The sequence below is a fragment of the Pseudorca crassidens genome, chromosome 1, assembly GCF_039906515.1.
Source record: "Pseudorca crassidens isolate mPseCra1 chromosome 1, mPseCra1.hap1, whole genome shotgun sequence".
Classification (NCBI taxonomy): domain Eukaryota; kingdom Metazoa; phylum Chordata; class Mammalia; order Artiodactyla; family Delphinidae; genus Pseudorca; species Pseudorca crassidens.
The window spans coordinates 35426986-35441784 of NC_090296.1; the positions used below are offsets into that span (position 1 = coordinate 35426986).

General features: G+C 36.8%; 1 protein-coding gene across 12 annotated transcripts in view; it reads right to left on the reverse strand.

Annotated features, from left to right (window-relative positions):
- The window catches only part of GPHN (gephyrin), a 626350-nt gene that overhangs the window by 129408 nt on the left and 482143 nt on the right, over positions 1 to 14799 (reverse strand). The gene's annotated exons all lie outside the window — the stretch shown is intronic.

Here is a 14799-nt window from a genome sequence, read left to right on the forward strand (position 1 = left end):
ATCAAATATGCACTTGAATGTGCAACAGGCAATTCAAACTTAACATGCTCAAAATCAAACTCTTGATTCCCCACCCTCCTAACCTACCTGCACGATGTCTTATTCTCTTGCAATTCCCATCTCAGCAAATAGAAACTCTACTCACTCAGTTATTAATCCAAAACCTTGGTGACATCTTTGATTCTTCTAGTTTTGTCAGAACCATATCTAAACTGCCATTAAAATGTCTCTAGAATCTGATCATTACTCACCATCTCTACAATTATTACAATAATTGGAACCATCATTTATTTCCTGGGAAATTGAATAGTGTCCTAACTTGTCTCCTTCCTTCTATCCTTGTCCCATTACAGTTTATTCTCCACACAGTAGTTACAATGCTCCTTTTAAACTGTAAGTTGAATTGTGCTAATCTCTGCTCACAACTCTCCATGATTTTCCATTTCATTCAGAGTAAAATCTTTGCTATGGCCCTCAAAGCCCAACATATTATAGCCTACACTGTTCTCTTCTCCTATCATTTCACCCTTATTCAATGTGCTCTAGCCAAACTGGTTCGTTCCTTGTCTGAGAATGCCAAATACATCTTTCTTTAGGGTCTTCATACTTGCCATTTCCTCTACTTGGACCATTCTTCCCCAGATATTATGGTTCCATTCATCCCTCATTTCTTTCAGGTCTTTGCTAAAGGATCACCTAATCAGAGGCCTTTGTTAAACATCCTACATAGAATATTACCTACCATCACTCTCTATTCTCCTTACCCTACTTTACTTTTCTTCATGGGGAAAAAAAAAAATATATATATATATATATACATATATATACACACATATACACATATATATTGATATTTATATACCTACAATATATATTTATACTTATTTGTTTATAACCTTCTTAGTAGAATGTAAGCTCCATGACAGCAGCAACTTTGTCTTTTTTATTCACTGTTGTCATCCCCAAAACCTAGAAGAGTATCTGGCACATATTAGGCAATAAAAAATAAATAGTTGTTGACCTAATAAATGAATCATTTAATGACAAAAAGGAAATTCTTAGAGCACAATAAACAACTTGGCCCATGCATAAACAACTTGGCCCAAAGGGTAAACATAAAAGGAGTAACTGCAAACACTGTTGCTTGGCTATTGTAACTGATATCCACAATTCCCGTCTTCCATAGCCACCTTTCAGGTAAGACTGGCCATACGATATAGTTCCAGCCAGTGAGATGTAGGAAGAAGTCCCTGGGGCAGGCTTCCTACTACAAATAAAAAGATAAAGAGATAAAGCTTTAAGAGGAGAGCATGGTTAGATACTGGGAGGTGCCATAGCCATTTTTCAACCATGAGGATAGAAACCCACACATAAGTATTGGAAACACGAGAATAAAAAGAGGCAGAGTCTCTGATGACAATACTGAGCTGCTGTACAAGCCCTGGACTGCCTGCCTCCAGACTTTTTATATGTGAGACAAATAAGCTCCTATTTCTTTAATCCACTTTATAATGATTGTATATATTCCCCTGCAGTCTGTAAGTTCCTGGTCACTGCAATTTATTAAATTTAGTCCTCCTACCCAAACCCCAGCAGCTGCTTCAGACATATTCACTGAACTGACTTACAGGAACTGTCCCAAAGAGTTTTCATTCTAAGACAAATGACATTGTCATAAGTAGTCAAAGAAAAAGACATACAATATGCTTATACTTATTTCTCACCCATGGGTAATCACAAAATTACAAAATTTTCAAAGCTTGAAGGACCTTAGAAATTATTTAGTGCTAAATATGAAAAATTTTTTCTACTTTAAGGTGAACACTTAAAGAAGGATTATGTATGATTTATCATTTACCTATAATTGAAACATAAATTTATTCATAACTCACTTTCACTACAGTCCCTGCCACATCATTAAATATCAATAAATACATATTGTCACAACCAGTGTAACTGAAGAGAATGATAGATAGGTGTTTCTATAGACCCTTTTATTCGGGTTTATAGATCTCAGATCTGATCTTTTCTAAGATATTCTTTAGTTTCTTTATGGTGAAAATTGTGTACAATCTTATAAAAGCTGTGCTTTTAAAATGTTTGGTTTCTGAGGAGAAAATTGTACTTTATTAGAAAGCAAGTTTGATTATCAGTGATACACACATCCATTCAACAAATATTTATTGAGTGCATTTTATGAGCCAGGCACAGTTACACCCTTGGTATACAAAGAGTAAGATACACCCTGCCATGAAGAATGTTTCAGCTCAGCAGAAAGGAAAGACATGTAAGTGAATTAAAAAATAAGGGCAGGAGGACAGTAAACAAATGGATGGTTCTCTAACTATAGAGATTGATATTTTTTTAAATTGGAAATTGCATACCAATTTCCCCCAGCCTGGAAAAATCTTTCCTGTCTTTAAGATAATTTTGTACCTTGTTTATATCTTTCTTATGGCACCTACCACTTTCTAATGTTATAGACATTTAAATATTTGCCTTACCTATGCTAGTCTATCATAAACTCCTTGAAGGCAGAACCTGTATCTTATTAATCTGTGTATCCTTTGCTACTTTTAGAGCAATGCTTTCCTTATACTAACAGTAGGTACTGAATAAACGAGGTATGAATGAATAGCAAATCCTTCAAACAAAGCTAAAAGTTGGGAAGGAAGATTCAAAGTTGCACCTCCTGTTCTGCCCTTTGTGTCTCTAGGTCCTTTCATATTTACAAACTCTCTGTCACAAAGTGACAGATAAATAATCCATATTGCTAGATAAATAATCCAAACTTTGATGCTAATGGGTTAATATTGGTCCCTCACTAAACTATTTGCATGTTATCACAGGGGCTTTCTGGATATAAAATAAATTAACTGAAAGAAATGTCTCAAAAGAGGAGTATTTTAATTCTCTGGCACATTAGCAGATACGTGTGTGTGTGTGTGTGTGTGTGTGTGTGTGTGTGTGTGTGTATATGTGTGTGTTCTCAACAAGTGTTCACTGAGCACCTTCTATGTGCCAAGTGGCTTCTTCCCACTCAAGACCCACCCACGGTCACATAGTAGAAATAGTCAGCTACTTCACCAATAAAGAAGGGCTAACTTATTTGTGTAAATATGAGAAAAACAGTATTGTTACCTTCTACACACAAGAATAAAATGATATAGATAACAGCTGCTCTTTTTAAAAATTGAAGTATAATTTACAATGTTGTGTTAGTTTCAAGTATACAGCTAAGAATATATATATATATTCTATTTCAGATTCTTTTCCATTATAGGTTATTACAAGATACTGAGTATAGTTCCCTGTGCTCTACAGTAGGTACTTGTTGTTTAACTATTTTATATACACTACTGTGCATATGTTAACCCCAAACTCCCAATTTATTCCCCCCCCGTCATTATCCTTTTTGCTAACTATAAGTTTGTTTTCTATGTCTGTGAGTCTATTTCTGTTCTGTAAATAAGTTTATTTGTATAATATTTTTAGATTCCACAAATAAGTGATAACATATGATATTTGTTTTTGTCTGGCTTACTTCACTTAGTATAATCATCTCTTGGTCCATCCATGTTGCTGCAAATGGCATTATTTCATTCTTTTTTATGGCTGAATAGTATTCCATTATATCTATATCTATATCTATATGTATCTATATCTATACACACACACACACACACACACACACACACACACCATCTTCTTTATCCATTCATCTGTTGATGAACATTTAGGTTGCTTCCATGTCTTTGCTATTGTAAACAGTGCTGCAAGGAACACTGGAGCACATGTATCTTTTTGAATTAAGAGTTTTCTCTAGATATACGCCCAGAAGTGGGATTGCAGGATTATATGGTAACTCTTATTTTTAGTTTTTTAAGGAACTTCCATACTGTTCTCCACAGTGGCTGCACCAATTTACATTCCTACCAACAGTGTAGCTGGGTCCCTTTTTCTCCACACCCTCTCCAGCATTTATTATTTGTAGGTTTTTTAATCATGGCCATTCTGACTGGTGTGAGGCAATACCTCATTGTAGTTTTGATTTGCATTTCTCTAATAATTAATAGCTGCTCCTTTTACATAAATAGAATTAATATATAACATTAACATACCTAGTTCTGTTGTATCCCTCACCACATGTAGGATGACTATGTGACCACATAAGATTCCATTTAACAAAAGACTGTAGCTAACGTAAGTTTGAAAACCATTGATCTAGGTGATGCAGTACTCTCACGTTCAGATCAAAAGTGGATAAGCCATGCTTGAGGGACAGCACCAGGGACACACACACAGAGCCACTGGCAGCTGGAGGCACAGGCTGAGGATGCACAGCACTCACATGTATAGCTCAGGGGCTCTTATGCAGGCCTCCCATGGGCTGGCATGGTGAGGCCCATTTTTAGAAGGCAGACATTTCCAAAATAAATCTGGTAAGCAAATAGTTATGTTTCCTTCTTTTGTTTCCATAAAAAAAAATTTCAACTATTTTTTGATGTTGACACCAGTGACTGACAAGAAGCTTTAAAATGGGGCTTCCCTGGTGGCGCAGTGGTTGAGAGTCTGCCTGTCAATGCAGGGGACGCGGGTTCGGGCCCTGGTCTGGGAGGATCCCACATGCCGCGGAGCGACTGGGCCCGTGAGCCACGGCTACTGAGCCTGCGCGTCTGGAGCCTGTGCTCCGCAACGGGAGAGGCCGCGACAGTGAGAGGCCTGCACACCGCAATGAAGAGTGGCCCCTGCTTGCCACAACTAGAGAAAGCCCTCGCACAGAAACGAAGACCCAACACGCCAAAAATAAATAAATAAATAAATTAAAAAAAAAAAAAAAAAGAAGTATTGGGAGTAAGTTAAGGATGTAATTTAAAAAAAAAAAAAAAAAAGAAGCTTTAAAATGAAAGCTTCACGAAACTTAAGAATAGTTGCCTCTGACTTCTCCTATTTTGCAAGTTAAAACCCCAAAGCACTTCTAACAGTCCTGGGCCACTGAAGAACTGACTCAGGAAAAAGCACCATGAAATGTTCTCCCCCACACCCCAGCCCTCTTCTTGATTCTGAGCTCAGCATAGAAATCTGATAGAAGAGAAAAAAACTGGGGAAAAAAAGTATGCACTCTTGTCTCTGAAGGCCAGATGGGTTATAGCCTAGCAGCCAGTTTTCACTGAGTGGTCCATAAATCCATTTACAAAGAAGTAGGAAAGGAAGGAAAGAATAATTTTTAAAAAGAAAGAAGGTTATAACAAAAGGAAGTTGGGGTTTTGGACAGAGAAAATATCCAAAATTTGGATACAGTTTTTCCTATAAAGCAAAAGCTATTTCCCGGCCACAAACATATCCTGATGACTACCTTACAAATGAATACCAACAGTCACAAAGATAATCTGTGACTGTACTAGCTCCATTCAATTTAGGTAAACTACTGGGTTGGCCAAAAAGTTCCTTTGGTTTTTAAGTAGAAATAAAAGACATACTTTTCATTTTCACCAAGAACTTTATTGAACTACATATTCACTGTTTTGTTCCATAACCTTCTGCCATTATTCAGGCAACTTCATAATTCCTTCGTCCCAAAACCTTTTATCTTTTTGAGCAAAGAACTGTTCCAGGTGCCTTTTATAGTCTTCCAGAGAATTGAAATATTTTTCATTAAAAAATTTTGTAAAGACCGAAATAAATGGAAATCTGAAGGTGCAATGTCTGGTGAATACGGCAGATGAATCAGAACCTCCCAGCCAAGCCATAACAGTTTTTGCCTGCTCATCAAAGAAACTTGTGGTCTTGCGTTATCCTGATGGAAGATTATGCATTTTCTGTTGACTAATTCTGGACGCTTTTCGTCGAGTGCTGCTTTCAGTGGGTCTAACTGGGAGCAGTACTTGTTGGAATTAATCATTAGGTTTTCTGGGAAAAGCTCATAATAGAGGACTCCCACCATATACACAACATCACCTTCTTCGGATGAAGACCGGCCTTTGGTGTGGTTGGTGGTGGTTCATTTAGCTTGCCCCACCATCTCTTCCATTACACATTATTGAACAATATCCACTTTTCATAGCCCGTCACAATTTGTTTTAAAAATGAAATGTTTTTGCTATGTTTAAGTAGAGAATTGCGTGAGGAAATACGGTCAAGAAGGTTTTATTTGCTTAATTTGCGTGGAACCCAAACACCAAAATGATTAACATAACCAAGCTTGTGCAAATGATTTTCAATGCTTGATTTGGATATTTTGAGTATGTCGGCTATCTCCCACATGGTATGATGTTGATTGTTCTCAATGAAAGTCTCAATTTGATCGCTATCAAGTTCAAGTGGTCTACCCAACCTTGGAGCATTGTCCAGCGAGAAATCTCCAGCGCAAAACTTCTCAAAGCACTTTTGACATGTTCCATCAGTCACAGCACCTTCTCCATACACTGTTTTTGGGTCTCAGTTGCGCTTTTACCTTTCTTGAAATAAAAAAGCCTTTCTTGAAATAAAAAAGCCTAATATGCCAAAAATGTTGTTTTCTTCCATCTTCAATATTAAAATGGCTACACAAAAATTCATTAATTTTGATAAGTCTTTTTTAAAATGCATGCTGATAATGACAGCTGTCACAATACAATCTAACAAAATTGTTTCAAATGAAGTTAAAGACAACTAAGCCCTCCTAGAGCCATCTTACGGAAAAAAACGAACTAACATTTTGGTCAACCCAATATAAAACAAAACAAAACTAACAAACATATGGAAATATGGGTCCTACTGAGATTATTGTGTTCAAAGAAATATTTACTTAAACTTATAATAGTTTATAAAAATATATCTTTATTGAAGTATAACTGCTTCACAATACTGTGTTAGTTTCTACTGTACAACAAAGCGAATCAGCCATATGCGTACACATGGTCCCGTATCCCCTCCCTCTTGAGCCTCCCTCCCATCCTCCCTATCCCACCCCTCTAGGTCATCGCAAAGCATCGAGCCGATCTCCCTGTGCTACGCTGCTGCTCCCCACCAGCCAACTATTTTACATTTGGTAGTGTATATATGTCGATGCTACTCTCACTTTGCCTCAGCTTCGCCCTCCCACCCCATGTTCTCAAGTCCATTTTCTATGTCTACCTCTATTGCTGCCCTGAAACTAGGTTTGTTGGTACCACTTTTTTTTTTTTTTTTTAGATTCCATATATATGTGTTAACATACGGTATTTGTTTTTCTCTTTCTGACTTACTAAACTCCGTATGACAGACCCTAGGTCCATCCACCTCACTACAAATAACTCAATTTCGTTTCCTTTTATGGCTGAGTAATATTCCATTGTATATACGCACCACATCTTCTTTATCCATTCATCTGTCAATGGAAATTTAGATTGGTTCCATGTCCTGGCTATTGTAAATAGTGCTGCAGTGAATATTGTGGTACATGTCTCTTCTTGAATTATGGTTTTCTCAGGGTATATGCCCAGTAGTGGGATTGCTGGGTCATACGGTAGTTCTATTTTTAGTTTTTTAAGGAACCTCCATACTGTTTTCCATAGTGGTTGTATCAATTTACATTCTCACCAACAGTGCAGGGGGGTTCCCTTTTCATCACACCCTTTCCAGCATTTACTGTTCCTAGATTTTTTGATAATGGCCATTCTGACTGGCATGAGGTGATACCTCATTGTAGTTTTGATTTGCATTTCTCTAATAATTAGTGATGTTGAGCATCTTTTCATGTGTCTCTTCGCCACCTGTATGTCTTCCTTGGTGAAAAGTCTATTTAGTTCTTCTGCCCATTTTTTTTTTTTTTTTTTTTGTGGTACGCGGGCCTCTCACTGTTGTGGCCTCTCTCGTTGCGGAGCACAGGCTCCAGATGCGCAGGCTCAGTGGCCACAGCTCAGGGGTCTAGCCGCTCTGCGGCATGTGGGATCTTCCCAGACCAGGGCACGAACCCGTGTCCCCTGCATTGGCAGGCGGACTCTCAACCACTGCGCCACCAGGGAAGCCCTTTCTGCCCATTTTTTAACTGGATTGTTTGTTTTTTTGATATTGAGCTCCATGAGCTGTTTGAATATTTTGGAGATTAATCCTTTGTCTGTTGTTTCATTTGCAAATATTTTCTCCTATTCTGAGGGTTGCCTTTTTCTCTTGTTTATGGTTTCCTTTGCTATGCAAAAGCTTTTAAGTTTAATTAAGTCCCATTTGTTTATTTTTGTGTTTATTTCTGTTACTCTAGGAGGTGGGTCTAAAAAGATCTTGCTGTGGTTTATGTCAAAGAGTGTTTTTCCTACATTTTCCACTAAGAGTTTTATAGTGTCTGGTCTTACATTTAAGTCTTTAATCCATTTGGAGTTTATTTTTGTGTATGGTGTTAGATAGTGTTCTAATTTCATTCTTTTACATGTAGCTGTCCAATTTTCCCACTTATTGAGGAGGCTGTCTTTTCTCCACTGTATGTTCTTGTCTCTTTTGTCATAAATTAGGTGTCCATATGTGCATGGGTTTCTTTCTGAGCATTCTATTCTGTACCATTGATCTATATTTCTGTTTTTGTGCCAGTACCATAGTGTCTTGATTACTGTAGCTTTGTGGTATAGTTTGAAGTCAGGGAGCCTGATTCCTCCAACTGCATTTTTCTTTCTCAAGATTCCTTTGGCTATTCGGGGTCTTTTGTGTTTCCATACGAATTGTAAAATTTTTTGTTCTAAAATTGTGAAGAATGCCATTGGTAGTTTGATAGGGATTGCATTGAACCTGCAGATTGTTTTCGGTAGTATAGTCATTTTCACAGTATTGATTCTTCCAATCCAAGAACATAGTATATTTCTCCACCTGTTTATGTCATCTTTGATTTCTTTCATCAGTGTTTATAGTTTTGAGTACAAGTCTTTCGCCTCCTTAGGCAGGTTTATTCCTAGGTATTTTATTCTTTTTGTTGCAATGGTAAATGGGAGTGTTTCCTTAATTTCTTTCTGATTTTTCGTTGTTGGTGTATAGAAATGCCAGAGATTTCTGTGCATTTTGTATCCTGCAACCTTACCAAGTTCACTCATTAGTTCTTGTAGTTTTCTGGTGGCATCTTTTGGAATGTCTATCATTGGCAAACACTGACAATTTTACTTCTTTTTTTCCAATTTGTATTCCTTTTACTGCTTTTTCTTCTCTGACTGCTGTGGCTATGACTTCCAAAACTCTGTTGAATAAGAGTGGTAAGAGTGGACATCCTTGTCTTGTTGCTGATATTAATGGAAACGCTTTCAGTTTTTCACAATTGAGTATGTTGCTTGCTGTGGGTTTGTCACATATGGCCTTTATTATGTTGAGGTAGGTTTCCTCTATGCCCATTTTCTGGAGTGCTTTTATCATAAATGGGTGTTGAATTTTGTCAAATGCTTTTTCTGCATCTATTGAGATGATCATATGGTTTTTATTCCTTAATTTGTTAATGTGGTGTATCACATTGATTGATTTGTGTATATTGAAGAATACTTGCATCCCTGGGATAAAGCCCACTTGATCATGGTGTATGATTCTTTTAATGTGCTGTTGGATTCTGTTTGCTAGTATTTTGTTCACGATTTTTGCATCTATGTTCATCAGTGATATTGTTCTATAATTTTCTTTTTTTGTGATATCTTTTTCTGGTTTTGGTATCAGGGTGATATGGTGGCTTCATAGAATGAATTTGGGAGTGTTTCTCCCTCTGCAATTTTTTGGAAGACTTTGAGAAGGATTGGTGTTAGCTCTTCTATAAATGTTTGATAGAATTCGCCTGTGAAGCCATCTGGTCCTGGACTTTTGTTTGTTGGATGATTTTTAATTATGGTTTCAATTTCAGTGCTTGTGATAGGTCTGTTTATACTTTCTAATTCTTCCTGGTTCGGTCTTGGAAAATTGTACCTTTCCAAGAATTTGTGCATTTTTTCATGGTTGTCAATTTTATTGGCATATAGTTGTTTGTAGCAGTTTCTTATAATCCTCTGTATTTCTGCAGTGTCAGTTGTGATTGTTCCTTTTTCATTTCTAATTTTATTGATTTGCGTCCTCTCCATTTTTTTTTTTTTTTAACATCTTTATTGGAGTACAACTGCTTTACAGTGGTGTGCTAGTTTCTCTCCCTTTTTTCTTGATGAATCTGGCTAAGGGTTTATCAATTTTGTTTACCTTCTCAAAGGACCAGCTTTTAGTTTTATTGACCTTGCTATTGTTTTCTTCATTTCTATTTCATTTATTTCTGCTCTGATCTTTATGATTTCTTTCCTTCTACTGACTTTGGGTTTTCTTTGTTCTTTTTTCTCTAGTTGTTTTAAGTGTAGGGTTAGATTGTTTATTTGAGATTTTTCTTGTTTCTTGAGGTGAGATTGTATTGCTATAAACTTCCCCCTTAGAACTGCTTTTGCTGTGTCACATAGGTTTTGTGTTTCCATTGTCATTTGTTTCTATGCATTTTTAAATTTCTTCTTTGATTTCTTCAGTGATCTCTTGGTTATTTAGTAGTGCACTGTTTAGCCTCCATGTATTTGTGTTTTTTACAGTTTTTTTTTGCTGTAATTGATTTCCAATCTCATAGCACTGTGGTCAGAAAAGATGTTTGATACAATTTCAATTTTCTTAAATTTTCTGAGGCTTGATTTGTGACCCAAGATGTGATCTATCCTGGAGAATGTGCCATGTGCACTTGAGAAGAAAGTGTATTCTGCCACTTTTGGGTGGAATGTTCTATAAATATCAATTAGATCTATTTGGTCTATTGTGTCATTTAAAGCTTGTGTTTCCTCATTTATTTTCTGTTTGGATGATCTGTCCATTGGTGTAGTGGGGTGTTAAAAGTCCCCTACTATAATTGTGTTACTACAAATTTCTCCTTTCATGGTTGTTAGCATTTGCCTTATGTATTGAGGTGCTCCTATGTTGGGTGCATAAACATTTATAATTGCCATATCTTCTTCTTGGATTGATCCTTTGATCATTATGTAGTGTCCTTCCTTATCTCTTGTAACAGTCTTTATTTTAAATTCTATTTTATTTGATACTAGTATTGCGACTCCAGCTTTTTCTTTGTTTTTGTTTGTTTTTGTTTTTCTTTTTGCGGTACACGGGCCTCTCACTGTTGTGGCCTCTCCCATTGCGGAGCACAGGCTCTGGATGCACAGGCTCAGAGGCCATGGCTCACGGGCCCAGCTGCTCCGCGGCATGCGGGATCTTCCTGGACCGGGGCACGAACCTGTGTCCCCTGCATCGGCAGGCGGACTCTCAACCACTGTGCCACCAGGGAAGTCCCCAGCTTTTTTTTTTGATTTCCATTTGCAGGGAATACTTTTTCCATACCCTCACTTCCAGTCTGTATGTCCGTAGGTCTGAAGTGGGTCTCCTGTAGACAGCACATATATGGGTCTTGTTTTTTTGCATTCAGCCAGTCTGTGTCTTTTGGTTGGGGCACTTTATCCATTTACATTCAAGGTTATTATCGATATGTATGTTCCTATTACCATTTTCTTAATTGCTTTGGGTTTGTTTTTGTGGGTCTTTTTCTTCTCTTGTGTTTCCCGCTTAGAGAAGTTTCTTTAGCATTTGTTGTAAAGCTGGTTTGGTAGTGCTGGATTCTCTTAGCTTTTCCTTGTCTGAAAAGCTTTTGACTTCTCCATTGAATCTGAATGAGACCCTTGCTGGGTAAAGTCATCTTGGTTGTAGGTTTTTCTCTTTCATCACTTTAAGCATATCCTGCCACTCCCTTCTGGCCTGCAGAGTTTCCGCTGTAAAATCAGCTGATAACTTTATGGGGATTCCTTTGTATGTTATTTTTTGTTCTTCCCTTGCTGCTTTTAATAATTTTTCTTTGAATTTGTTAGTTTGATTAATATGTGTCTTGGTGTGTTTTTTTCCAGGTTTTATCCTGTATGGGACTCTCTGCGCATCCTGGACTTGGGTGACTACTTCCTTTCCCATGTTAGGAAGTTTTCCACTATAATCTCTGCAAATATTTTCTCAGACGCTTTCTTTTCCTCTTTATCTTCTGGGACCCCTATAATGTGAATGTTGGTGCGTTTAGAGTTGTCCCAGAGGTCTCTGAGATTGTCTTCAATTATTTTCATTCTTTGTTCTTTATTCTGCCCCTTGGCAGTTATTTCCACTATTTTGTCTTCCAGCTCACTTATTCATTCTTCTGCCTTATTGTTATTGATTCCTTCTAGTGCATTTTTCATTTCAGTTATTGTGTTGTTCATCTCTGTTTGTTTGTTCTTTAGTTCTTCTAGATCTTTGTTAAACATTTCTTGTATTTTCTCAATCTGGGCCTCCATTCTACTTCCAAGATTCTGGATCATCTTTACTATCATTACTCTGAATTATTTTTCAGGTAGATTGCCTATTTCCTCTTCATTTATTTGGTCTTGGTGGTTTTTACCTTGCTCCTTCATCTGTGACATATTTTTTGCCGTCTCTCTCTTTTTTTTTTTTTTTTAATGAGTGGGATTGTGTTCCTGTCTTTCTGGTTGTTTGGCCTGAGGCTTCCAACACTGCAGTTTGTAGGCTATTGGGTAGAGCTGGGTCTTGGTGCTGAGATGAGGAACTCCATGAGACCTCACTCCAATGAATATTCCTGGAGGTCTGAGGCTCTCTGTTAGTCCAGTGGTTTGGACTCAGAGCTCCCACTGCAGGAGCTTCTGCCTGACCCCAGGCTCGTGAACCAAGATCCCATAAGCCGCTGGTTCGCTTTGGGGTTCCTCCCATCTCCTTGGGCATCAGAGTCCCCCATCAGCGGTGAGCAGGTGCCCTAGTGGTGGGGGGACGCTCTAGATAATTTTTTGATGTGTTCATGGGGGGAGGTGAGCTCCATGTCCTCCTACTCCACCATCTTGAGCTGATCAAATCTAAACTTATAACAGTTTAGCTGGTGATGTATGGTAATGATAATTTGTAGGTAGACTGGCTACTTTGAGAAAAATAAACTACAAAGTACTTTAGGATATGGGATCTTTATATGGGAGTAGGGATGGTGATGGGGAGTGGAAGTCTAGACATCTTCCCTACTCATAGATGTCCGACCTAAGCAAAGAGTAACAGGCTGAATTATTATAATATCTAAATTGACAACATTCTTATATGATGGGTTTAATTTTCTGAAGTAGATTTTCAGGATTAAAGCAATTCTAAATTAGCCACAGATTGATGATCTAGAGGTTTCTCTAATAAGCCTAGGTTTCCATTAGTAAAACTTAACTTGTCTCTTTTATATTTTCCCATGTTTAGGTCCAGACATGGGGTTGATTATATGTGAGTTCAGAATCTTTGCAGGTAAAGTACTCAAAATATTATTGAGATTTCCTATTTTCCATGCAGCATTTATAATCACTAAGAAGACTATATATGATGTTCACTCAAGATTGCCATCATCAAAGACATATTTAAATACTAATGGCAATGTCTATGATGTACAAGGCCTTCAAAGGGACAAAAAAGTACAAATGGATTCCTTTCTACTGAGCAAACCAGGGATCTTTGTTATACAGCAGTAATCTTTTTCTTATGGCATGGCCATCTTAAATGAAGCTGTTCATACCAATGGAATGACTTTTTCCCACTTCAAATGCATCCTTTTTAACCTTCCAATTCTTAATATACAATGTTTCACCTTGGCTTGAAAATCCATTTTTTAAATTAGAAGTAAATGAAGATTGAGAGAATCAAAAAAATAAAAAAGAAGTAAATGAAGAAAAGATGCTTTCAGGTGACAGAGTATAATAGAAACAAGATGTTCATGCAGGTTCTTCTTGATTGAATTCAAAACCTCAAGAGAAAAGTTTATTCTTCAAAACAATCAATAAAAGAGTTCTCCAAACTACTTAAAGTGTAAATCATTATTCATTCCTTAGATACAGAAAATCTCACGGGAGAGACCTGGTCTGCCTTATTAATATTACTGCCTCTATTTCCCGTTGTATTTGAAGCTTGAATTTCTTATATTTCTACTTCCTGGATCTTTCTGAACACAAACCATCGAAGACAATGAATAACTTTCCTAGGAAGCTTAAAAAGCAAAGGTGATAGTAATTTATTCAGGTTAAATAGCTAGGGCCTTTGGTAATTCAAAGAATGTGTGGTTCAGATATACAAAGCATTTAGTCTTTCATATAAACCTCAAATTAAGAGAAATCAGGTCCAAATCTCTAGGGAAACTGTGGCAATAGTAGCATTTGTAGGCTCAGGTCTACAGGGCATTTTGTATATCTGAAAATAATTTCTTATATTGTTTTCAATTTAATAGCCTTTTTCTACTTGATTATTCTATGTTTTTCTACTTGTTTTTTCAAGATAATGAATAATATATCTGACAAAACCTAAAAACCGTGGCTGAGGGGATTGTGTTATTAGGATACTAACAGATAATACAATCAATTTAATAAAATAAAAATTAAAATCCATGAGCATATACTAATAAAGTAATGATTAAATAAAATTCTTCATTATAGCAGAATATCAACTGATAAATGAAAAGAAGGAATTAGAAAGTCACTACTTGGCAACTATCATAGTAATAATTGGTTCATGCAAAAATCATCAATGGATACTAAAACTAGAAGCTGAAAAACCTCAAGAAAAACAACATATTTATATAGTCTCAACATATATCCCCACAAGATTCTTATTAACCACAATAGTAATTTTACAGTGGAGAAATCTGACAGACACCACTTTAACCAAATGATCAAAGTTAATACCACTAGTAATGGGACAAAATGACATTATGAAATTCCTAATATAATGTACTAAGAAGGACACAAAATCACATATGAGGTATTACTGTCAAAAATCCATAAC